The 24,085-nt window shown below is 43.5% G+C and overlaps 1 protein-coding gene across 2 annotated transcripts in view; it reads right to left on the bottom strand.

The window, feature by feature from the left end:
- GNB4 (G protein subunit beta 4) overlaps nucleotides 1–22,194 on the bottom strand; it is a 220,355-nt gene extending 198,161 nt beyond the window's left edge. The window contains exon 1 of one of the 2 annotated variants that reach the window (XM_073578791.1): nucleotides 22,038–22,194. The gene's annotated coding sequence lies outside the window, so the exon portion shown is untranslated. The remainder of the gene's footprint in view (nucleotides 1–22,037) is intronic. The other variant, XM_073578792.1, reaches the window with a different exon arrangement.
- Nucleotides 22,195–24,085: the final 1,891 nt, after the last annotated feature.

The following is a 24,085-nucleotide window of genomic DNA, read 5'->3' as shown; positions in this document are numbered from 1 at the left end:
TTAGAGCTTCCAACAAGGCTGAGGTAAGTAGAGCTAACACCAGCTGCATGCTGCAGACACTGAATGAAATTAAACCCTCACCAGGCTGTTTAATCAGCAGCAGAAGGTGTAGGAAACCGCTGGGTCCTAAAGGGACAGAAATATCACTCCACAGTAGAGATAAAAAAATTCAAGAAGGTACTTGAGCTTATCGCAATGACCTTCTGCCGGCAGATCCAGGACGGCTGTCAGTCACCCCTGACACACCCGTGACACTTTTATTCAGGTAACAAGTTCAAACAGGTGCAATTAATACAAGTAATGAGTGCAGAGTAGGAGGGCTTCTTAAAGAAAAACTAACAGGTCTGTGAGAGCCAGAATTTTTGCTGGTTGGTAGGTGATCAAATACTTATTTCATGCAATAAAAAGCAATTTATTTAAAAATCATACAATGTGATTTTCTGGTATTTTATTAGATTCTGTCTCTCAAAGTTGAAGTGTACCTGCAGTAAAAACTACAGACCTCTCCATTCTTTGTAGGTGGGAAAACTTGCAAAATCAGCAGTGTAGCAAATACTTATTTTGCCCATTGTACATGGGCATGAAGATCATAAAATGCTGAGAAAAGTGATACCATGAGATCTTCAATCCGATATCATATTCCAGAGAAATCCATATTTTTCTTATATGTAAATGAGCTGCTAAGAACTCTGGGCTGGATACGGATCTGCCTGAGAATCTGCCTCCAGTGCTTATTTTTAATAAAAGGTGATGTTACCAGTCTGAGATGTGTAACTAACACAACAGTAGAACTGAATTTTGCCTAGTAACAAACACATTTGATTCAATAATCACAGAAACATTGACGGTGAGATGGAAGCTGAATCACTGATGGGGCACATGCAGATGTGGTTAATGCTGTACTATGTCAGTTATATGAAGAGGAGGATGAATGAACTCATGGAGATCAACATCCGACACTGCGGAGACACCATCACGTGTTTCTCAGCGCAGTGATTCTAGAGCACTGCCCCCGGGCAAAGACCTGGCTGGTCATTGCTTGCGTTGAGAAACACGTGATGGTGTCTCCGCAGCTTCTGTTTTGCATGTTTTACATATTTCCCATAAGGGATGGGGGCAGTGCTCTAGAATCACTGCGTTGAGAAACACGTGATGGTGTCTCCGCAGTGTCGGATGTTGATCTCCATGAGTTCATTCATCCTCCTCTTCATAGTCTTTTTACTAGGCATTGCTCCTACCAGCCAGTTTCCTACTCCACACTGATGAGGGGCAATACCCCGAAACAGCTGTATGTGGATGGATACCATGTTTTGGCATAGGTGGTTTCCTTCATTGGAGACTGCCCTTCCCGTGGTTGTTCCTTCCCGGGCAAAGACCTGGCTGGTCATTGCTTGCGTTGAGAAACACGTGATGGTGTCTCTGCAGCTTCTGTTTTCTATGTCAGTTATAGTCACACACACCTCTGCAGTGAGATATGGAGAACAGAGAGCGGCCATTACGTATCACAATGGTAACTCCTCCTTTCATTTAAAATAAGCTCTGGAGGCAGATTCACATGCAGATTAGTGTCTGTCCCATAGTCCTGACCAACTCATTCCCATTTAAGAAACAATGTGAATTCCTCTGAAATAACACATGAGCTCGCAGATATGTAAAAGGCAAAAAACATCAGTATCACACTCATAGATGTGAGTGGCAAAGTCCAAAAGAAAGACCAGAATCTACTAGTCTAAAAATAGTCCCACCCAAAAAATTATGAACACTAGGGGCAGAAAAAAAAAAAAAAATCGAAAACAGGTCCTTTCTTACTCAATACACAATACAAAGCGATGTTTCGACCGTATGGTCTTCATCAAGCTTATGATGCTCCATCGTTTTATTAGATCGCAGATATCAAGGTATCATTGTGTTCAGCTTCCTTTGACCTGTATGCCCATATAGACGGCCTTGGAGGGTTGATCCTACTGACAAATTCCCTTTAAGTTTGATCAACTGGTCCTTGAACATAGAAAATACTGTTAAAATATCATGGAGTAATAGGCTAAAAAACAGCTGAATACATCACATGGCATTCCTTCTATAGCTGCCACTTCTTTGTATTATATCAGGATCCTGCTTCATTACAGAGATGTTACTCTATTGTTAAGTAACACATGAAATATTATGATTCCATGTTCAGTACTTTCACTGGACTTTGCTATGCAGTTATGACTTTGCACTTTTACAACTTGCATTCCAGGTGTCATCCTTTTCTTACGAAAACTAGCTGTATTAGTTCTTTTTCAATCTTTATGTGCCTCGCTGAGGTATATGGTAAAAAAAGAAAAAATAATCCAGCTCACCGTACTGCCTTGCTGGTAGAATCCAAATCCTGCGCACGGATTTGACTAGGCAGTCAATCAATAGTGGAAAAGAAAAAAGAGAAATTCCAGCGCCAGAAATGGAAAATTAAAAATCCATTTTATTGTGCCAATGCATATTAAAATTCCAGCAGGTACAGCATATCAGTCGGATGACTGCAGAACAACGCGTTTCGACGCCTCAGGTCTTAATCATGTTCAATTTTCCATTTCTGGCGCTGGAATTTCTCTTTTTTCTTTTTCGCTGAGGTATAGTTGCATTCAAATTTGGTTTACTGTATACACATATTTTTTTTTTTTTTTTTGGTAAAAGTGAAAAAGGCTGTTATGGTTCTAAGGATAATTACTGTTTTATATTACGGTATTTGTAATCTTTGTATAGAGGTATTGTATAAACTTAAAATAGTACTTTTTTTAATTAAAAGCTTACTCAAACCTTTAAAGTGATAGCATAGCCCAGTTCAGAAAGAATACCTAAGCTGTCATGAACTCATTTTCTGCTCCACCAGTTGAGAATTCTCCTTCCGTTCTCCCTCTGGTGGTGACAGGAGGTAGTGCGGTTGGTTTAAGTGGTAGTGATCTGCCACCTGATGAGGAAGATAACAATTGGATCTCTCGAGTATCAGACTGGATATAAGACAGCCAACGCCCTATCCTAGTACTGGTGATTCAGTCTGCTTCTCAGGTCCTGGACTTCAGCTCTCTTCCAGTCTTCTCAAGTTAAGTTTGTTTTTTGCTAATGTTCACACTTGCACTTGTTTGAAAATTCAGTTTTTTGTGTAATCAGCCTGCCCCTGCTGGGGCTATGCTGAAATTCCACTCCTATTAATCAGTATATGCCAATCTGCTTTTTTTCCCTTATTAGATTGGCCTCTTTTTTGCTCTGTCTCAGAAGATTTCAGAGTGCTGATATAGGTTTAGAAGTCTAGTGACTTCAGGGTTAATTTTGCTATCAGAAGTGTTGGACAATATTTTTGTAGGTTTTTTTTGGGCAGATTGCAGACAATGCCTTTCCTTTTCTGTCCTTTTTAGTTAGCCGGGCCCCATCGTTTGCTCAGCCTATTTTCCTGCCTTTGTTTGTATTTTCATCTTGTTTTACCGTCAATACATGTGGGGGGCTGTCTTTCCTTTGGGGTCTGCTCTGGGGCAGTTAGTTTTCCTCTTTTCCTGCTTTAGGCTTATGTAGTTCTCCGGTTGTGACGAGGCGTCTAGGACCAACGTAGGAACGCTCCACGACTGCTGCTAGCTGTGCGGTTAAGATCAGGGATCTGCAATCTGCATAGTTACCAACTTCTCTGGTCTTCTGAGACTTAGCTTGTTGTCTTTTTTTCCTCCTCGGTTTCCCATTCATAACACTAAGCGGTACGGTTGTAACTTTTATGTCCCTTTCAAAAGGATTGTCTTCTACTTGGACAACCCCTCTGAATACACTCCCCCCAGTCAATAATAACACTTTTACTCACATCCAATGCCGGCGGTGTTCCAGCAGTATCGGCACTGGCTCTCCCGGGGATTGCATGATATTGATATAATCACTCAATCTTTGCAGCCAATCATCTATGGCTTCACTTTCCTCTCCTATGGACGTAATTGATATGTGGTGGAAGTGAGAGCTGTGGCTGCACTCTAACTTCCATCGGATGACTTAAAGCGAACCTGTCTGCAGGGTTTTGCTAAGTAAACGACATACACTGTCAGGTTGCCGCTGTTACACTGACTAAAATTATACATGGGGTGAAGAAATCAGAGAAGGCAAACCAGAGGATGAAAAACTATGCAAATAGATTACATAATCAAACAATGCGATTTGGTCTCATCACCATTCTTCCCCTTTACCTGTGAATACTTGCTTGAAGGACATTTGTTAACTATAAAAAGGATAGGTACCTCCATATACAGAAATACCTCCAGACATCCAATAAATCCAGAAATCCAAAGAACCAGAGACTCTCTACAGGACAGCAGCCAAGACATCATGGCTCCATCACTAGGGACACAGATTTGTCATTCTACAGGATGCCAGCTTAGGGGACCTCAGCCCCAACTGGAAGAATACAGATCTGCTCCATTGACCATCACAAATCGAATCCATGGATATGTTTGGGGTAGTCAGGACCCGCCTGTCACCTGGCTCCATGGAGATGTTCAGAGGAGCCAAGTTGTGACCCTCTGGGCAACTGATCTTGTACCTCAATGGACTGTCATCTTCCTTAGCTTATTGTTACCATCTCTCTTTGTGCGTGCCACAGGTGGGGTAGTCAGCCCTGGAAGCTCTGAAGTCACAACTGCTCTTATCCCAGCGAGTCAGCGGAAGGGTGAGACTCTGTAATGTGCCCCATTTTGGGTAATTTGCTGGGACTGTTCTATGTTTTATTAGCCTGTTTATTGGTTCAATAAAGTATTGCCACACTAGACAATTGGTCAAGTAGTCTGGCACATTAGAAAAGGGAATGCCTCTATATTAAAGGGAATCTGTCACCTATTTTTTGGTATATAAGATGCGGCCACCGCCATCAGGGGCTCATCTACAGCATTACAGAATGCTGTAGATAAGCCCCTGATGTAACCTGAAAGAGAAGAAAAACGAGTTATATTATACTCACCCAGGGGCGGTCTGGGTCCGGAGAGTGTAGTGGTCCGGTCCGGCGCCTCCCATCTTCTAGTGATGACGTCCTCTTCTTTGCTTCCCGTCGTGGCTCCGGCGCAGGCGCACTGCTTTGCCCTGTTGAGGGCAGATCAGAGTACTGCAGTGTGCAGACCCTGAACCTCTTCCGGCGCCTGCGCACTTCAGTATTCTGCTGCCCTCAACAGGGCAGAGCAGTGCTCCTGCGCCAGAGCCGCGAAGGGAAGCAAAGAAGAGGACATCATTGCTAGAAGATGGGAGGAGCCGGACCGGACCCCGACACCCTACGGACCCGAAACGGACCCGAAACGGACCCGGACCGCCCCTGGGTGAGTATAATAAAACTCGTTTTTCGTCTTTCAGGTTACATCGGGGGCTTATCTACAGCATTCTGTAATGCTGTAGATAAGCCCCTGATGGCGGTGACCACATCTTATATATCAAAAAATAGGTGACAGATTCCCTTTAATCCTTTGTTTTCACAGCAATTTGTAGCTTTTCTGTCATCTACTGTGCAACTTTAGCTACTTGGGGTGCAATAAGACTGGCTAACCCTTGGCATTGAACAACCGCCAATCAGTTACATGAACGTTGATCTGCAGTCGTTTAGATAGGTCAACCGTGCACTTCCCATGCGCACAGAATGATTAGTGAAAAGATTATGTCCACATAGACTACCATTACTCTCAGCAGCGAGTTCTTTTTGGACAAAATGATGTGCTGCCAAGAATGATAATTTTTAAGGAAGCTTAAAATCATATCTCCAAGCAAATGAGCATTTTGCTCGCTCGTCAAGTGTTTGACAGCCTATTTAAATAGGTCAATTATCGTGAAATGGAGGGGTTGTGGAAGGCCAGGAAATATCTTGCATATATTTTGGCAATGTCCCAAAATTGTTCCCTTTTGGAGAAAGATTTCTAACCTTATCGATTTTATCCTAGGAACACGACTTATTTTGTCTCCTCGTCTGGCCCTTCTTTCTCTGGACGCAGACAAAATTGATACTTCTAACAGGCTATTGATTATGCACATTTTACTAGTCTCCAAACATAGTATTGCCTTTCTTTTGAAAAACCCAAAACCCCCACAAATTAATGAAATTATAGACAAACTTAGCCTTCATCATTCTTTTGAATTGAAATTTGCGAATGTGCATGATCAATTTGCTAAATATTCTAGGAAATTGTCTAGATGGCTGGAGTTGTTCTCTTAAGTCTTCACCCAGATTGCACCTGCCCAAGGCCCCTTGTGTTTGGGTCTTTGGAACATATATATTAATATATGCTTAAATACCTACCTTTGTAATAATTCACTGTATAATATGCTTCTGAATTAACTTGTTTCATTTTAATTCTTCTTTATATTTGGACTTTATTGTCCTTCCTTTTTCCTTCTTTCCCTTTACATTTTTCCCTCCCCCCCCCCCCCCCATCTTTCCTCCCCCATCCTTCCCATTTATTGAAACTCAAATAAAACATTTGGAAAACAATTATCGTGAAACAAGCATTGCTAAGAACACTTGTTCCCGATAATCGGCTAGTGTAAATGCACCCTTGAAGATACAGGGAACATGTCATCAGTTTTTCCCCATATAAAGTAAAGCCACCATCATTAACCAGGAGCTAACATGGCTCCCTAAACCATCAATGATTGTGGAAACTTCACACTAGACCTCAAGCAACTTGGATTCTGTGCCTTTCCACTCTTCCTCCAGACTCTGGGACCTTGATTTCCAAATGAAATGCAAAATTTACTTTCATCTGAAAACAACACCTTGGACCACTGAGCAACAGTCCAGTTCTTTTTTTCCTTGGCTCAGATAAATCGCTTCAGGCGTTGTCTATTGGTCTTGAGTGGCTTGACACAAGGAAGGTGACACTTGACGCCCATGTCCTGGAAACATCTGTGTGTGGTGGCTCTTGAAGCAATAACTCCAGCAGCAGTCCACTTCTTGTGAATCTCCACCCAAATTTTTGAATGGCCTTTTCTTAACAATCCTTTCAAGGCTGTGGTTATCCCAGTTACTTGTGCACATTTTTCTATCACATTTTTTCTTTCCACTCAACTTTCCATTAATATGCTTGGATACAGCACTCTGTGAACAGCCAGTTTCTTTAGCAATGACCTTTAGTGGCTTACCTTTTGTGGCTTACTCTTCTTGCGGAGTGCGTCAATGACTGCCTTCTGGACACCTGTCAAGTCAGCAGCTTTCCCCATGATTGTGGAGCCTACTGAACAGACTAAAGGTCCTGTCACACTAAGCGATATCGCTAGCAATATCGCTATAACTTGTGACGTTATAGCGATATTGCTAGCGATATCGCTGTGTCTGATACTTACCTACGACCCACTCCCCCGCTGGTTATCGCTGATCGTGCGAGAACGTTCAGGACCGCTTCTCGTCGTCAGCACCCTGCGGCGCTTCCTGTGGAGAGACGAGCGTGGAGCCGGGCGGGAGGACGCAGGATCGCCTAGTGTGACAGGTAAGTAGCGACCCACGTCCCCAGCGATGTCGCTGGTGAGATCTGCCTGTGTGGCAGCTCACTAGCGACAACTTAGCGATGTACCAGCGATCCTGACCGCGTCATATCGCTGGTCGGGATCGCTGGTATCGCTAAGTGTGACAGTACCTTATGGGACCTTTTTAATGCTTAGGAAGCCTTTCCAGGTGTTTGTCAATTATTCTAATTTACTGAGATAATGACATTTGGGTTTTCATTGGCTGTAAGCCACAATCATCAACAACAGAAATAAACACGTGAAATAGATCACTCAGTTTGTAATGACTCTCTATAATATATGAGTTTCACTTTTTGTATTGAAGAACTGAAATAAATTAACTTTTTGATGATATTCTAATTTTGTGAGAAGCATCTGTATATCTCTGCAAAAATAAAGAACATATACTGATAAATATATACTATTGGAAGCCATGTGGAGGTAGTAGCCATACAGTATGATATCTCTAAAGAAATATGGGCCAAGGTCACAGTGGTCAACATATGTTGTGCAAAATTTCACTTTACATTGTTTAATGTTAGTAAAGTGTCCTCTCATGTTGGGCATTTGGTAGCACAACTCGTCATGCTCATCTCAAGATCAGGCCAACCCGAAACTTTCCCTTCAAGTGTGAGGATGTCCATGGGTACCTGAGCTAACATTCATCTCTTATTAATATTTAGTAATCTGTTAGAAAATACAATTTACAGAAATTCCCTAAATACAGATACATTATATGAACAAAAGTATCAAAACACACCTCAATCATTTAATTGCTTTTTTTTTTTATTTAGTCCCATTGACACAAGGTAAATAAAATCCAGCCCCTAGCTGTTATGATTGAGTCACCGTAGGAGGCAAAAACAGAAATGCTAGCTAAGTCCAGAAAACTAGAGAGGTTGGCAGCTATCGGATTGCAGACCCCTGATCCTATCCACAACAACTAACAGTAGCCGTGGGGGGTTCCTACGATGCCCTAGACCCCTCTATCACAGCAGGAGAATTAAATAGGCCTAAAGAAAGAAAGGGGAAATCTAAACTGCCCCAGAGCAGACCCCAATGCAATAGGCAGCCCCAACAAATAATGACGGTGAAGCAAGATGAAAACACTAACACAGACAGAAAGATAGACTGAGCAAAGACGGGGCCCAAGCTAACTAGATAGGAAAGGACAGGAAGGATGCTGTCTGCAATCCGTGAAAAACCCTATGAAAAATAAGAGCCAACAGACTGACAGTGAAAAAGGCCCTGAAGACGCTAGGCTTCAAAAAAGCTATGTCAGTACTCAGGAATATTCTGAAGACAGAGCAACAGGCAAAAGGAGATTCAGCTCACCCCAGCAGGGAATGGCAGAATCCAGAAAAGCAAAGAAAACAAAAACAAAACACAAATGCTAACAGACAAAGCAGAAAACTTAGCTTTAGAGGAGCAGGAATCAGACTGGTGTCCTAGAAGTCCACAGAGAAATCACCCGCAGGTCAGAAGGGCGTCGGCAGCCTTATATCCAGTCTGTGACTCCACTCAGCCAGTCATCCTCATTAGGCTCAGGTGCCTGATAATCAGGCTCATTACCTTCCTTTACCAGAATAGGGAGTTCACCAGACCTCAGTGACGAAGGGGAAAATTAACTCACAACAGTACCTCCCCCTTGAGGAGGGGTCACCGAACCCTCAACCACGCCACCAGGGCGATCAGGGTGAGCCCGATGAAAGGCACGCACCAATCTTTTGGCATGAATATCAGAGGCAGAGACCCAGGAATTATCCTCCTGACCATAACCCTTCCACTTAACCAAATACTGGAGTCTCCGTCTAGACAGACGGGAATCCAGTATTTTCTCTACCTCATATTCCATGTTACCTTAAACCAATACAGGGTCTGGAGGTGCCACCCCAGGAATAACTGATTCAACAAACCTCTTCAACAAGGACTTATGGAACACATTATGGATTTTAAATGTGACAGGAAGAGCCAAACGAAAAGAGACCGGATTAATAATCTCCAAAATCTTGTAAGGTCCAATAAATCTAGGCTTAAACCTAGGAGAAGCCACCTTCATAGCAATATTTTTTGATGATAACCACACCATATCACCAATCTTAAACTGGGGACCAATGGTCCTATGTCGATTGGAAAACCGCTGGGCCTTTTCCTGGGAGAGAGATAACTTATCCACCACTTGGTCCCAGATCTGGTGCATTCTCTCCACCACAGTGTCAACACCTGGGCAGGCAGAAGGCTCCACCTGCCCTGAAGAAAATCGAGGATGAAACCCAAAGTTACAAAAAAAAGGCGACATCAAAGTGGCAGAACTAGCTCTATTATTTAAAGCAAATTCGGCCAAGGGCAAAAATGAAACCCAATCATCCTGATCAGCGGAAATAAAACATCTCAAATACGACTCCAAGGTCTGGTTTGTTCTCTCTGTCTGCCCATTGGTCTGAGGGTGAAAAGCAGAGGAGAAGGACAACTGAATTCCCAGCTTGGAACAGAAAGTCCTCCAAAATCTAGACACAAACTGAACTCCTCTGTCAGATACAATGTTCTCAGGAATCCCGTGTAAGCGAACCACCTGTTGCAAAAACAGGGGCACCAACTCAGAGGAAGATGGCAACTCAGGGAGTGGTACAAGATGAACCATCTTAGAGAACCTATCACAAATCACCCAAATAACAGTCATTCTTTGAGAGACCGGCATATCAGAGATGAAATCCATTGAAATATGGGTCCATGGCCTCCTGGGGACCGGCAAAGGCATCAACAACCCACTAGAGCGAGAACAAGATTTAGACCGGGAGCAAGTCCCATAGGACTGCACAAAATTCCTGACATCATGAGACAAGGTGGGCCACCAAAAAGAGCGACTCACCAGATCTCTAGTACCAAAAATACCTGGATGACCAGCCAATGCAGAGCAATGAATTTCAGACATCACTCTCTTCTTCCACTGGTCAGGAACATACAACTTTCCACTGGGACAACGCTCAGGTTTGTCCTCCTGGAACTCTTGCAGAGCAAGTCTCAAATCGGGCGAGATGGCAGAAAGAACTACCCCTTCGCCTAAGATGGTAGCAGGCTTGGTCACCACAGGAGAATCAGCAAAGAAACTCCTAGAGAGGGCGTCTGCTTTGACATTCTTAGTTCCAGGAAGAAAAGAGACCACAAAATCAAAACGTGTAAAAAACAAGGCCCACCTAGCCTGTCTAGGGTTCAAGCGTTTAGCCGACTCTAGGTAAATCAAATTCTTGTGGTCAGTGAGGACCACAACTTGATGTTTAGCTCCCTCCAACCAATGTCTCCACTCCTCAAATGCCCATTTCATGGCCAACAGTTCCCGATTCCCCACATCATAGTTACGTTCAGATGGAGAGAACTTTCGGGAAAAGAAAGCACAGGGATTCATTTTAGATGTTACAGGATCCTTTTGGGACAAAACAGCTCCTGCACCAATCTCAGAAGCATCCACCTCTACCTGGAACGGGAGTGAGACATCAGGTTGCCGCAAAACCGGGGCGGAGGTAAATCTTCGCTTCAGCTCCTGAAAGGAAGCAACAGCCTCCGGAGACCAATTCAACACATCAGCACCCTTCTTAGTCAGGTCAATGGCTTGGCAATACTAGGAAATTTTGCTATAAATTTCCGATAAAAATTAGCAAAACCCAAAAACTTCTGGAGGGCCTTCAAAGAAGTGGGTTGAACCCAATCATAAATGGCCTGTACCTTGGCCGGGTCCATTTCAATAGTTGACGGAGACAAAATAAATCCCAAAAATGAAATCCTCTGTACTCCAAAAAGGCATTTCGATCCTTTGACATACAGGGAATTCTCCCTCAAGATCCGGAACACAGTCCGAATATGTTCCACATGAGAATCCCAATCCTTGGAGAAGATCAAAATATCATCCAGATAGATAATCAAAAATGTATCGACAAAGTCTCGGAAAATATCGTTCATGAAGCACTGGAAGACAGAAGGGGCATTAGTGAGCCCAAAAGGCATCACCAGGTACTCAAAATGTCCCTCCGGAGTATTAAACGCCGTCTTCCATTCATCCCCCTGCTTAATGCGGATAAGATTATATGCCCCCCTGAGGTCAAGCTTGGTAAACCAGCAAGCACCAGCAACTCTAGAGAATAGATCCGAAATCAGGGGTAACGGATACTGATATTTAATAGTAATTTTATTGAGGGCACGATAATCAATACAAGGCCTTAAAGAACCATCCTTTTTGGCCACAAAAAAAAAAAAAAAAACGGCACGTAAGGGTGAAGAGGATGGTCTAATATGACCCTTCTCCAACACCTCCTTAATATAGGACCACATAGCCTTGTGCTCGGGTACAGATAAATTGAAGAGCCGACCCTTGGGAAATTTACACCCCGGGCTTAGTTCAATAGCACAGTCATAACTCCTATGAGGAGGCAAGGACGCAGACTCATTCTCACTAAATACATCATAAAAGTCCGCCACATAGTCAGGAACATCATGCGACTGAGGAGAGGTGGAAAAAAACGGAGCCTCACTAAAGGCACACCGACAACCCCAACTCACCACAGACACAGATTTCCAATCCAAAACTGGATTATGAATTTGCAACCAGGGAAACCCCAGAACAACGGCATCATGCAGACCATGCAACACCAAAAATCTGCAATTTTCTTGATGGTCTGGGGCGACCCGCATGACCACCTGGGTCCAAAACTGAGGTTTATTTTTAGCCAAAGGAGTAGCATCAATCCCCCTCAAAGGGATATGCGTCTCCAGAGGTGTCATCGGAAATCCACAACGTTTAGCAAAATCCAAGTCCATTAGGTTTAGCGCTGCTCCCGAATCCACAAAAGCCTTGGCGAAAAATGTGGACAGGGAGCAGATCAGAGTAATTGCCAGAAGAAACTTAGGTTGAACACCACCAACAGAAAACGAGTGTGCAAAGCGTTTCTCTCGTTTAGGACAAACAGAAATAATATGCGAGGCATCTCCACAGAAAAAACACAGCTTATTACGCCTTCTGAACTCCTGACGTTGCGCCTTAGACAAAACTCTATCACATTGCATAGGTTCAGACGTCTGTTCAACCGGTGGCAACACCTCTCGTGCAATCCTGCGTTCACGTAAACGCCGATCAACCTGAATGGCTAATGACATAGAATCGTCCAGACCAGAGGGAACAGGAAATCCCACCATAGTATCTTTTACGGCTTCTGACAAACCCTTCCGAAAGAGAGCAGCCAAGGCATTATCATTCCAGGTAGTAAGGACCCCCCACTTTCGGAACTTTTGACAGTACAACTCTGCAGAATCTCGACCCTGGTTCAATGCCAACAGGGTCTTTTCAGCCTGATCAATAGCATTAGGTTCGTCATACAACAACCCCAAAGCTTGAAAGAATGCGTTCACATTAGTCAGAATAGGATCATCTGGTTTCAAAGAACACGCCCAATCCTGGGGATCGCCACGCAGCAAAGAGATGACAATTTTAACCTGCTGCGCGGAGCGCCCTGACGAGTTAGGCTTCAAGGCAAAAAATAATTTACAATTATTTTTGAAACTCAAAAATTTAGATCGATCCCCAAAAAATACATCAGGTGTAGGGATCTTTGGTTCAACAGCATGCGAACGAGCAAAGTAGGCGGAAATTCCCCGCACTTCCGCAGCGAGCTGCTCCACACGATCAGACAATTGCTTTATCTCCATTGAGAGAAAAAAAAATTCCCCCTACGGCCTCAGAGATATAGAGGAAAGAATATACACACACCTTTTTTTTTTTTTTTTTTTAAACACAATTCTTTCCTGCTATTGAGTACCCTAGGATCTACGGTATGGCGGGTGATTCTGTTATGATTGAGTCACCGTAGGAGGCAAAAACAGAAATGCTAGCTAAGTCCAGAAAACCAGAGAGGTTGGCAGCTATCGGATTGCAGACCTCTGATCCTATCCACAACAACTAACAGTAGCCGTGGGGGTTCCTACGATGCCCTAGACCCCTCGATCACAGTCGGAGAATTAAATAGGCCTAAAGAAAGAAAGGGGAAATCTAAACTGCCCCAGAGCAGCCCCCAACAAATAATGACGGTGAAGCAAGATGAAAACACTAACAGACAGAAAGATAGACTGAGCAAAGACGGGGCCCAAGCTAACTAGATAAGAAAGGACAGGAAGGATGCTGTCTGCAATCCGTGAAAAACCCTATGAAAAATAAGAGCCAACAGACTGACAGTGAAAAAGGCCCTGAAGACGCTAGGCTTCAAAAAAGCTATGTCAGTACTCAGGAATATTCTGAAGACAGAGCAACAGGCAAAAGGAGATTCAGCTCACCCCAGCAGGAAATGGCAGAATCCAGAAAAGCAAGGAAAACAAAAACAAAACACAAATGCTAACAGACAAAGCAGAAAACTTAGCTTTAGAGGAGCAGGAATCAGACTGGTGTCCTAGAAGTCCACAGAGAAATCACCCGCAGGGCAGAAGGGCGTCGACAGCCTTATATCCAGTCTGTGACTCCACTCAGCCAGTCATCCTCATTAGGCTCAGGTGCCTGATAATCAGGCTCATTACCTTCCTTTACCAGAATAGGGAGTTCACCAGACCTCAGTGACGAAGGGGAAAATGAACTCACAACACCTAGCCATGCATTCTGCTTTTACTAACATTTATGAAAGGATAGCTTGTTCTATAGAGGTCACTGAATACCAGCATGGTATTATAGGATGTCACTATTGCAAAAAGTAATTTTGCAAAATTTCTTCCATCCTAAATATTTTACAGGTATCAGCACAAAAACTGTGCCCCAAGCGTTTCATGGCATGGGTTTCCCTGGTCATCCAGCTGGGTGTAGGCCTTTGTGCAAGCTTTACAACACTAAACACAATGGTCTTAAAGAGAACCTGTCAGCAGGATTTTGCTAAGTAAACTAAAGACACTGGGTTCATTAAATCTGTCTTGTGGTTGTTGTTTAATCTGTATTTACAGTTTTCCATTAATGAGATTAACTAATGTGCGTCAGGGCAGCCTGTAGGGGGCTTTGTGTGGTGCTCTGCTTAGCTATTCATCTCTATGGGCTTATTACAGGTTACTGATCCTTCAGTGACCTGCCTCCTATTTTACGTAATGCATATATTATTATTGGGTTAGAAAAAAAATATTACATTCAGCAAAATGGTGCCGGCAGCGCATGCACAGTAGCATCTATCGCTTGTCACAGTAGATAGGAGCAGCGGGTCACAGTAGACAGGAGTTGGCTGCTGATGCTAACACCTGTGCCCCTGCTAAAGAGAAATTAATATTCACTGCTACTGAAATATGCCTGCTACTTAAGGGAATGAATATTCACTGCTCTCCACTCCCATGGGCGGGTAGAGGAGTGAATATTCATTCCCTTTAGTTGCGGGCACACATGATCCCCCAGCAGCTGTAGCAAGCCAGCGGCTGAGGTTACTGTGCCCTGTTGTGAGTTCATTCTCTGGTCCACCAGTAGTGAGTTCTCCTTCCAGACTCCCTCTGGTGGTGACAGGAGGTGGTGAGGCTGATTTAATCAGTAGATATATACCACCTGATAATGATGATGACGATTGGACCTCAGGGATCTTAGACTGGATTTAAGACTGACGACGCCCTAAGGCCTCTTTCACACATCCGGTGTCCGGGGTCCGGCGGCGTGCGGCGAAAAGCCGGGCCGCCGGATCTGGCCTGCAGCAGTGACACCGGATGTACATGCGGCGCATGATGCGGCTTGGAGGACATTTAAAGGAGCCGCAGCACCGGGGGTCGAGAGAGCCAGCCGGAGAGAGATCGGGAGGCGAGAGAGCAGCCAGAGAGACAGCGGGGGACGAGAGAGCAGCCAAAGAGAGCAGGGGACGAGAGAGCAGCCAAAGAGAGACAACGGGGGACAAGAGAGCAGCCAAAGAGAGACAGCGGGGGAAGAGAGAGCCAGCCAAAGAAAGGTATGGAGCGTATGGAGAGAGAGAGAGAGAGAGAGAGAGAGAGAGAGAGAGAGAGAGAGAGAGAGAGAGAGAGAGAGAGAGAGAGAGAGAGAGAGAAGGGGAGGGGGAGAGAGAGAGAGATGCGCACCGGGCACTTGTGGGGTTAAAACTCACAGTGCCCGGGCATGCGCTGTTGAAAGAGCCGATCCGGGGCTGCAAAAAAACGTTGCAGCCAACGTTTTTTGCAGACGCCGGACGGCGCATGTTTGCCGTATCCGGCAAAACCCAGAGGCGCCGCATGTCCATCCGGCACGATGCGGCGATCATTACATTCTATGTGAAAAAAAACGATCCAATTCCGGATCCAGTTTTCACAATTTTCGCCGCATCGTGCCGGATTTAAAAAAACGGATGTGTGAAAGTAGCCTTAGTCAGTGCTGGTGATTGCTTCAGGCTGCTCAGGTCTTGGTTTTCAGCTCCGTTCCAGTCTTCTCAAAGCTAAGTGTTTTTTGCTAATGTTCACACTTGATTTTGTTGGTCTATTCAGTTTTTTGTGTGTTCAGCCAGCCCCACCTGGGGCTGTACTGAATTTCCTCTCTTATTTATCTGTATTTGCCAATTTGCTTTTTAGTCCCTTATTAGATTGGCCTCTTTTTGCTCTGCCTCAGAATATTTCAGAGTGCTGATATAGTGGGAGAAATCTAGTGACTTCAGGGTTAATTTTGTTATCAGAAGTGTTGGACATTATTTTGTAGGGTTTTTGGCAGATTGCAGACAGTGTCTTTCCTTTCCTGTTCTGTATAGTTAGTTTGGGCCCCATCGTTTTCTCAGCCTAATTTCCTGCCTGTGTTTTTGTTTTCATCTTGCTTCACCGTCAATACATGTGTGGGGGCTGTCTGTTCCTTTGGAGTCTGCTCTGGGGCAGTTAGTTTTCCCTTTTCTTGCTTTAGGCTTATGTAGTCCTCCGGCGGTGACGAGGCGTCTAGATCATAGTAGGAACGCTCCACTGCTACTGCTAGTTGTGTGGTTAAGATCAGGAATCTGCAATCTGCATAGTTACCAACCTCTCTGATTTTCTGGGACTTAGCTTTTTGTTGTCCTCCTCGGTGACCCATTCATAACAGTGCCCGCTATTAAAGATCTATGAATATTCACTGCTCTCCAAGCCCAAAGTCCCTGTGTGGACAGCAGTGAGTATTTTGGTAGCTGTCCTCTGCTTGTAAGCAGCGCATGACATCACTGCCATGTGCTGCTTACAAGCATAAATCAGCTACTGTCATCAGAACAGGAAGCTACGAGGGAGCGCAGGGAAGTTAAGTAGGATGGTTAATTTTTTAATGTTTTTCTGATGGGGAGCCATGCATACCAGGATAGGGATGAGGGGGCCATGTATACTAAAATAGGGATGAGGAGGCCATGCATACCAGAATAGTGATGAAGGTGCCATGTATACTAGGACAGGGATGAGGAGGTCATGCATACCAGGATAGGGATGAGGGCCACATGCATATCAGTATAAGGATGAGGAGGCCATGCATACCAGGATGGGGATGAGGAGACCATGCATACCAGGATAGGGATGAGGAGGCCATGCATGTCAGGATAGGGATGAGGGGGGCATGCATACCAGGATAAGGATGAGAGGGCCATGCATACCAGGATAGGGATGAGGAAACCATGCATACCAGGATAGGGATGAGGAGGCCATGCATGTCAGGATAGGGATGAGGGGGCATGCATATCAGGATAAGGATGAGAGGGCCATGCATACCAGGATAGGGATGAGGATGCCATGCATATGGATGGGGATGAGGGGGTCATGCATACAAGGATCTGGATGAGGGGGATATGTATACAAGGATAGGGATGAGGGGACCATGCATACTAGGATGGGGATAAGGAGGTCATGCATACCAGGATGGAAATGAGGAAGCTATGCATACCAGTATAGGGATGAAGGGACCATGTATACCAGGCTTTTACTCAAGTCAATAGGTTTTGCCAGTTATTTGTGGTAAAATTAGGTGCCTCGGCTTATATTCAGGTCGGCTTATACTCGAGTATATTTGGTATATCAATATGTGGTTTGTGTAGAGATAGGAAAAGTTAGGAAGATGCTAGAAAAATTATGACACAAAATAAGTCTGTGTGTTACATTCTGCAGAGATGAGTCCTGTATTGAAAAAGTAGTAATGACAATCTGGGTTGAATAGAGAAGAAAAGGGAAAGTGAACAATGACAATCAGAGAATCATAGAATCATAGAATCATAGAGTTGGAAGGGACCTCCTGGGCCATCTGGTCCAACCCCCTGCTCAAAGCAGGATTCGCTAAATCATCCCAGTCAGATGTCTGTCCAGCCTCTGTTTGAAGACTTCCATTCCAGAGAACATCACCTTTATTTATCTGTACAGGATACACTTATAGGGTCTACAGACCGCCTTTGCAGAACTGGTATCTCCCACAACATGGCCACTGTATGGTAGTAATATGTTTTAGTACATTGGTTTCTGTCAATAAGTATGGTGGTATTATTTGATCACTACTCTTTGTTATTAATATGTGGTAATGACTTGGTGGTATTATTTGTCCCGTAAAGCATTCATGGTAATAATGGTCTTGATATAGTGTTTTTTTTGAATAATCATCAGTATGTTGGTGATTTTCGGTCATATTTGGTTAATATGTAGTCATGGAGTGGTCGTATTATTTTTCCCTTATATAGTGGTATTATGGTAGTATTGGTCTTAGTATAATGGTCTTTGTTCAGTAACAGTATGGTGATAATACTTGTTATTTGTATAGTGATATTGTTGGGTGTCTGTATCACTTAAAAGAGGAAGAAGGTGGAGAAGGTAAAAGGAATCCCACCTATTGAACTTACTCCCAACTCTTCCACATATCCTATATTTCTCTCCATTTTTCGAAACGGTTATTACTCCTAAGCCATATTATTTTTATAGTAACAAGTTTACTTAACCTGTCGTTACAATTCCACTCAGTGGTACAATTAAGAATCCCCATTAATATATTATGTGGAAGGTTAAGATCAAGTTCTTCAAAAACCCCAGAGATCCACAGGCCAAGGCCAAATGTGCAAAATGTGAGCCCAATATGTCAGCGTTGTAGGTCTAACTATTAATTTTGCTCCGAAAATCTGCAGTATAACATATTCTATGAACTAATTTAAACTGGATTAGTCTGTGAATCTTATTTCAAGGAAATCCAACAGCAGGTGTTTGCCATGTAATTTGAGAGCAGCATAATGTATGGGCTGAGACCCTTATTCCAGTGATCCATCACTTACTGGCCTGGCCTGTGAGCTGCTGTTTCAATAAAATCAGTGTTTTATCAGCAGGAGATCATCACTACAGGACTAGGTGACGTGTGCATTCTGGTCAACTAGTCCTCTGTAACCCTGCCTCCACTCTTGATTAGCAGCTTTCTGTCAATGCACAGAGTACATAGAAAGCTGCCAATCAGTGTTATGTACGGGGTAAAGGTACTGTCACACTTAGCGATGCACCAGCGATCCCGACCAGCGATATGACGCGGTCAGGATCGCTGGTGCATCGCTAAGTGGTCGCTAGTGAGCTGCCACACAGGCAGATCTCACCAGCGACATCACTGGGGTCGGGGGTCGCTACTTACCTGTCAGACGAGGCGATCCTGACGTCCTCCCGCCCGGCTCCACGCTCGTCGCTCGTCTCTCCACAGGAAGCGCCGCAGGAAGCTGACGACGAGAAATGGTCCAGGACGTTCTCGCGTGATCAGCGATAACCAGCGGGGGAGCGGTCGGAGGTAAGTATCAGACATAGCGATATCGCTAGAAATATCGCTATAACGTCACAAAAACCAGTGACGTTATAGCGATATTGCTAACGATATCGCTTAGTGTGACAGGCCCTTTAGACATAAGCACTATTAGATCTGCAGCAGAAAAAAACAGTGATTGATTGTATGACAATGACATCAAGCTGGCCAGCAAGTGACACATGGCTAGAATCAGAGTCTCTGCCCCTACATCATGCTGCTCTTGGATTACATAGCAAATTCTGCTGACAGATTCCCTTTAAAGATGTCTTCTCAATATTCCCCAGTATGTTCCAGCAGTAAGAATTATCCAATTTATCCTATGTCCTTTTGCCAACTATAACAAGTGATAAATACAATTATTCGCTCTATTTGCTTGTGTTAAATAGAGAGCACACATTTGGAATGTGACTTTGCTCTTCCCTAGCTTATAAAGCTAAGGTCCCCACATTCTTTTTGCTTAATACTTTAGACTTGCCACTACATTTTGGAACACAACTATGGGAATTCGCATCCAATCAGAAGAAATATAATCAAGAAACCTTTCTTGTGCTCTTCTTTACTCCTAAATCACCGTGTGAATATTTATTAACGCAGTGCACTAGTAAATGACCAGACAATTGTACAAACTCATTAAGGCTGGTATTTTGCCTGTCAATGTATCCACAAGCTCACATATCACAGATGGGGTTTACTTACTCTCCCCAGGTCCAACACTGCTCTCAATGTCTGTTATTGTCTGCATCACTGACGTCATGTACACAGCGCTGCAACCAATCCGTGAGCTCAGTGGCTAATGCCTTGTACTTGGGCAGAGCCACTGATCTCACCGATTGGCTGCAGCGCTGTCGATGTGACGTCAGTGCTGCCGACAATAACAGACACTGGGAGCTGTGCAGGCAATTTAGGGCTGGACCAGGGAAGTGTGAGAAAAGCACGCCTGGTTCCAAAAACGTAAACCCCTTAAATTAGGTTTAATTGAAACACTGATTTGTAGCCATTATTTGTTACGTTACGTGTGAAGGCGGAAATGCGTTTAAATACGCAGCTGTCATTTTTACATATTGCACTACAAATCTTCAAAACCAAAAGACAAATATCATCTACGGTATTCCCCATTTACACAGAACAATTAAATACCGCACTCTCTCTCTTCTAACAGCCCTCTTGCCCTAACTTCCTGTTTCATAAAATATTCATTACATATAATGGTATTTTTATTTAGACTTTACTGATTAGTCGCTGAGAACTCAGTACTTCACGTGTTACCCCACACAAATTAGTGGTAATATATAATACTGTCATTACGCCACATCGACATGCATTCTGATACTCTTATCGCCATACACACTGCATTATTGTGAATGTAGAGGTCTCATATCTTCATGTGAAAGAATAAAATGTATTTATGTGAAACATACTGCTTCTTTATTGGAGGGTGGAAATATCACGGAATCCCAAGAGTTGGACGTTCATATACAGCTCTGATTTGTCAGGCCTGGAGTCAGGGAGGAAATCTATAATTGTCATAAAAGTTTGTTTTTTGCTTTATTCAGCATCCACCCTGCATGATAATAGGATGAGCTGGATCAGTACCATGATCTATAAACAATAGGTAGATTTTAATAATAAAACCATTCCTGATACCGCAGCTGAAGTTGTAATGTGGGGGACATGGGTCTGTACCGCTCCCGGTATGAACTAGAGCAGGGTTCCCCAACTCCAGTCCTCAAGGCCCACCAACAGATCATGTTTTCAGGATTTCCTTTGTACTGCACAGGTGAATCAATTATCACGTGAGCAATACTAAGGAAATCCTGAAAACATGACCTGTTGGTGGGCCTTGAGGACTGGAGTTGGGGAACCCTGAACTAGAGCACTGTTTAGTGATCTGTCTCATTTCCCAAAATGCTGCAAATACAGAATATGGCACAGAGAATAGAATAGATGATCACAACAAATCCTGCCCGATGATCATGTGTGCCAGCTCTTTGGCACAAGATAAATGGCGTTATGTACAGCTAGCTCACCACGCCTCTTCTTAACAGCAGAAAAACAGGGAAACTGACACAATTGGTTCAGAAACAGGATTCATGTAACACATGAGAAAGCGGCACAGCAGGTAAGATCTGCCCACTATATACAGCATATCATTATTATTTATTCTTAGAGCAGCATTGATTCCATAATATATGGAATATATATATCTATATATAGATAGTAGTGATGAGCGAGTGGAGATATTTATTCTTGATCCAAATTATCCACTAAGCAGCAGACAGAATTATATATATATATATATATATATATATATATATATACACACACATTTCAAATTAAATGATGTAATCCTGCCTCCAAAAGTGGCACTACATACAGTATGTCAATAGCCAAATGATCCACTAGGCAACAAAAAGAATTATACATATATATATATATATATCTCTCTCTCTCACACTGAGTGATGTAATCCTGCCTCCTGAAGTGGCACCATGCACATGGGCACACCCACAGATACACAGCATCTAGATGTGTCACTCTGATAAGCAGCAGGAAAGATCTATTACCTCTCCCCCCTACAAGGATATCCTCCCCATTCCATAAATCACACACTGCAGTCCCTCCCTGGGCAGCATTTCCTGATGCAGAAATACAGATGTCTGTGCAATGTGAGATATAAATATATCTGTGTGAATTTCCATATAGTGTTTACAAATAGAATGTTTCAGCCCACACACACATTATCACTCTGAAAACAGCTCTGATCAATACTGCCCCCAATAGAACAGAGGTGTGGCACCCCCTGTAATGCAGGAGAAGCCCTTACCTGCAGGCTCAATGGAAGGCTGTGGATCGCATGTAATTGTGTTTTCCAGCTGAGATCCTTTTGTCCTGTCTCTCCGTCTGCTGTAAGGGAAGCTGATGGAAGAAGGAGGCAGTGGAATGGATGCTTTCATGCTCCTGCCCACCCAGAACGCACAGGATGCTGGGCCTTGTAGTTTAAATGCCAAGTATCCCTCCCATCCTGTGTGCTGCTCAGCTTCCCCAGGGTCTGTGCACCCACTGCAGGGAGCTGGGGGTCCTGGCCTGCTCAGACAGGAGGCTGATGTGCTAACCCTCTGTGCAGCCCTTACTATATGTGTAAGGTTTCTATTTATGTACAAATATCACTATAAATGGAGACCGTGCCTATTAGAAGCTCTAGCTTTATAAAGAAATATAGTATTTTGATCATCATTAGTTTGGGGATTTTTTTTTCTATAGTGGATGGGAAAATAATAGATTCAATAAATATTTTTTTGCCATTTTATTTCTTGGGGTGACAATTCTGCAAATCTCTTTATTAGTGCATTTACTAAATTAAATACAACCTATGCAGAATATTTGGAAATGCTGGATTAAGAGTTTTCCGTTTTTGTTGTTATTGTAGTTGTATTTATTATTACATACATTAGCATATGCCATAAAATTTCTCCTTGTGGAGCGTGCAAAGCCAGCGTAAGGAGACTAAGGTATGTGCACACGTTGCGGATTCTAATGCTTACATTTCCACGCGGATTTTGCGAAATCCGCAGGTAAAATGACCTGTGTTTTACTGCTGATTTTCGGCAGATTTTGTGCAGATTCCATCTGCGGATTCCTATAATAAAGCACGCTGCGGAATCTGCACAAAGAATTGACATGCTGCGGCAATGAATTCGCAGCGTTTATGCTGTGGATTTTTCTGCAGCATGTGCACAGCGTTTTTTATTTTACATTGGATAAAATGGTCCCGTGAGACACAGAACCAAAATCGCTGCGGATCTGCATTAGAATCCGCAACGTGTGCACATAACCTTATAGGCCATGCCTCTGAAGAGGCCATTTCCATAAATATCGGGGATCCGCACAAATCGCTGTCACTGTAAATTACAATGAAAAGCCAACTACAAGGCACACGGGCTCATTTGTTTTGCTACCAGAAGTTAGGAGTTACCGATTTCTGCCTTATTCTATTCCTGTTGCTCCTCTGACTATTCCACTGTTTTGTTTTTGTAATCAGAAATACTGGTCAAGAGATATGGGCCTTTTTATTTAGTGCTACTTTTCATGGTGCTTACTAAGGGGGTGGTGCTGGCGGGATTCTCTGGGGGGTCTTTAGGCTGCTCTGCATAATCACCCTGTGAGCAATGCCACCTTGGTAAGGAGCATAAAAATTAACACAATGGGAGCACTAAAAAGGCCTATATCGTTGTAACCATAAGGCAAATAAAAAAGTGAAATACTTGGGAGCAGTAGGATTAAAATTTGAGCAAAAACTGACCAGGTGAAAAGCCCGTGCAATGGACTGAGCCACCTCTTCAAGTAGTAAGTCCTGTCTGACAGCAACATCTTGCAGTAGCATCAAACAACCGACCAGTTGCATATTCAATGTGAGACACAGCGCACCACATTGGGTGCAGTGAGTCACAAATGCAAAAACCAATCCGAAGCAAGGATATTAAAACAGGAGCATACCGAGTGCAAATGATTTTAAATAGTAATGTTTAATTAGCAAAATATTTTTTTTAAATTTCAGAACTTTTTTTGTGTATAGAAAAAAACAAATGAATAACAGTCATGGGTTGTCAAAAATAACAAGTAATGAGTAGCAGTGTCCAAACATATACTCATAAGTAAATGCAGCCCAAACCAGCAGTAACAAAAGTTACTTGAGCCAAATGGGTATCACTAGTATTAGGCTGAGTGCAGATGGACTTTTTGGCCCTGCAGATTTTTCCGCACAGAATGGAAGAAATCCGCAGGTCAAATGACCTGCATTTTTCCTGCGGATTTCTTCCATTTTTCTTGCGGTTTTCCCCCTGCGGATTTGGAGACAGGGGAGATGGAAAACCG

This window comes from Dendrobates tinctorius, unplaced genomic scaffold, assembly GCF_039654945.1.
Source record: "Dendrobates tinctorius isolate UK_male_01 unplaced genomic scaffold, ASM3965494v1 ptg000060l, whole genome shotgun sequence".
NCBI classification, from domain to species: domain Eukaryota; kingdom Metazoa; phylum Chordata; class Amphibia; order Anura; family Dendrobatidae; genus Dendrobates; species Dendrobates tinctorius.
The sequence above is the reverse complement of the archived record's forward strand: the minus strand, read 5'-3'. Positions and strand labels throughout refer to the sequence as shown.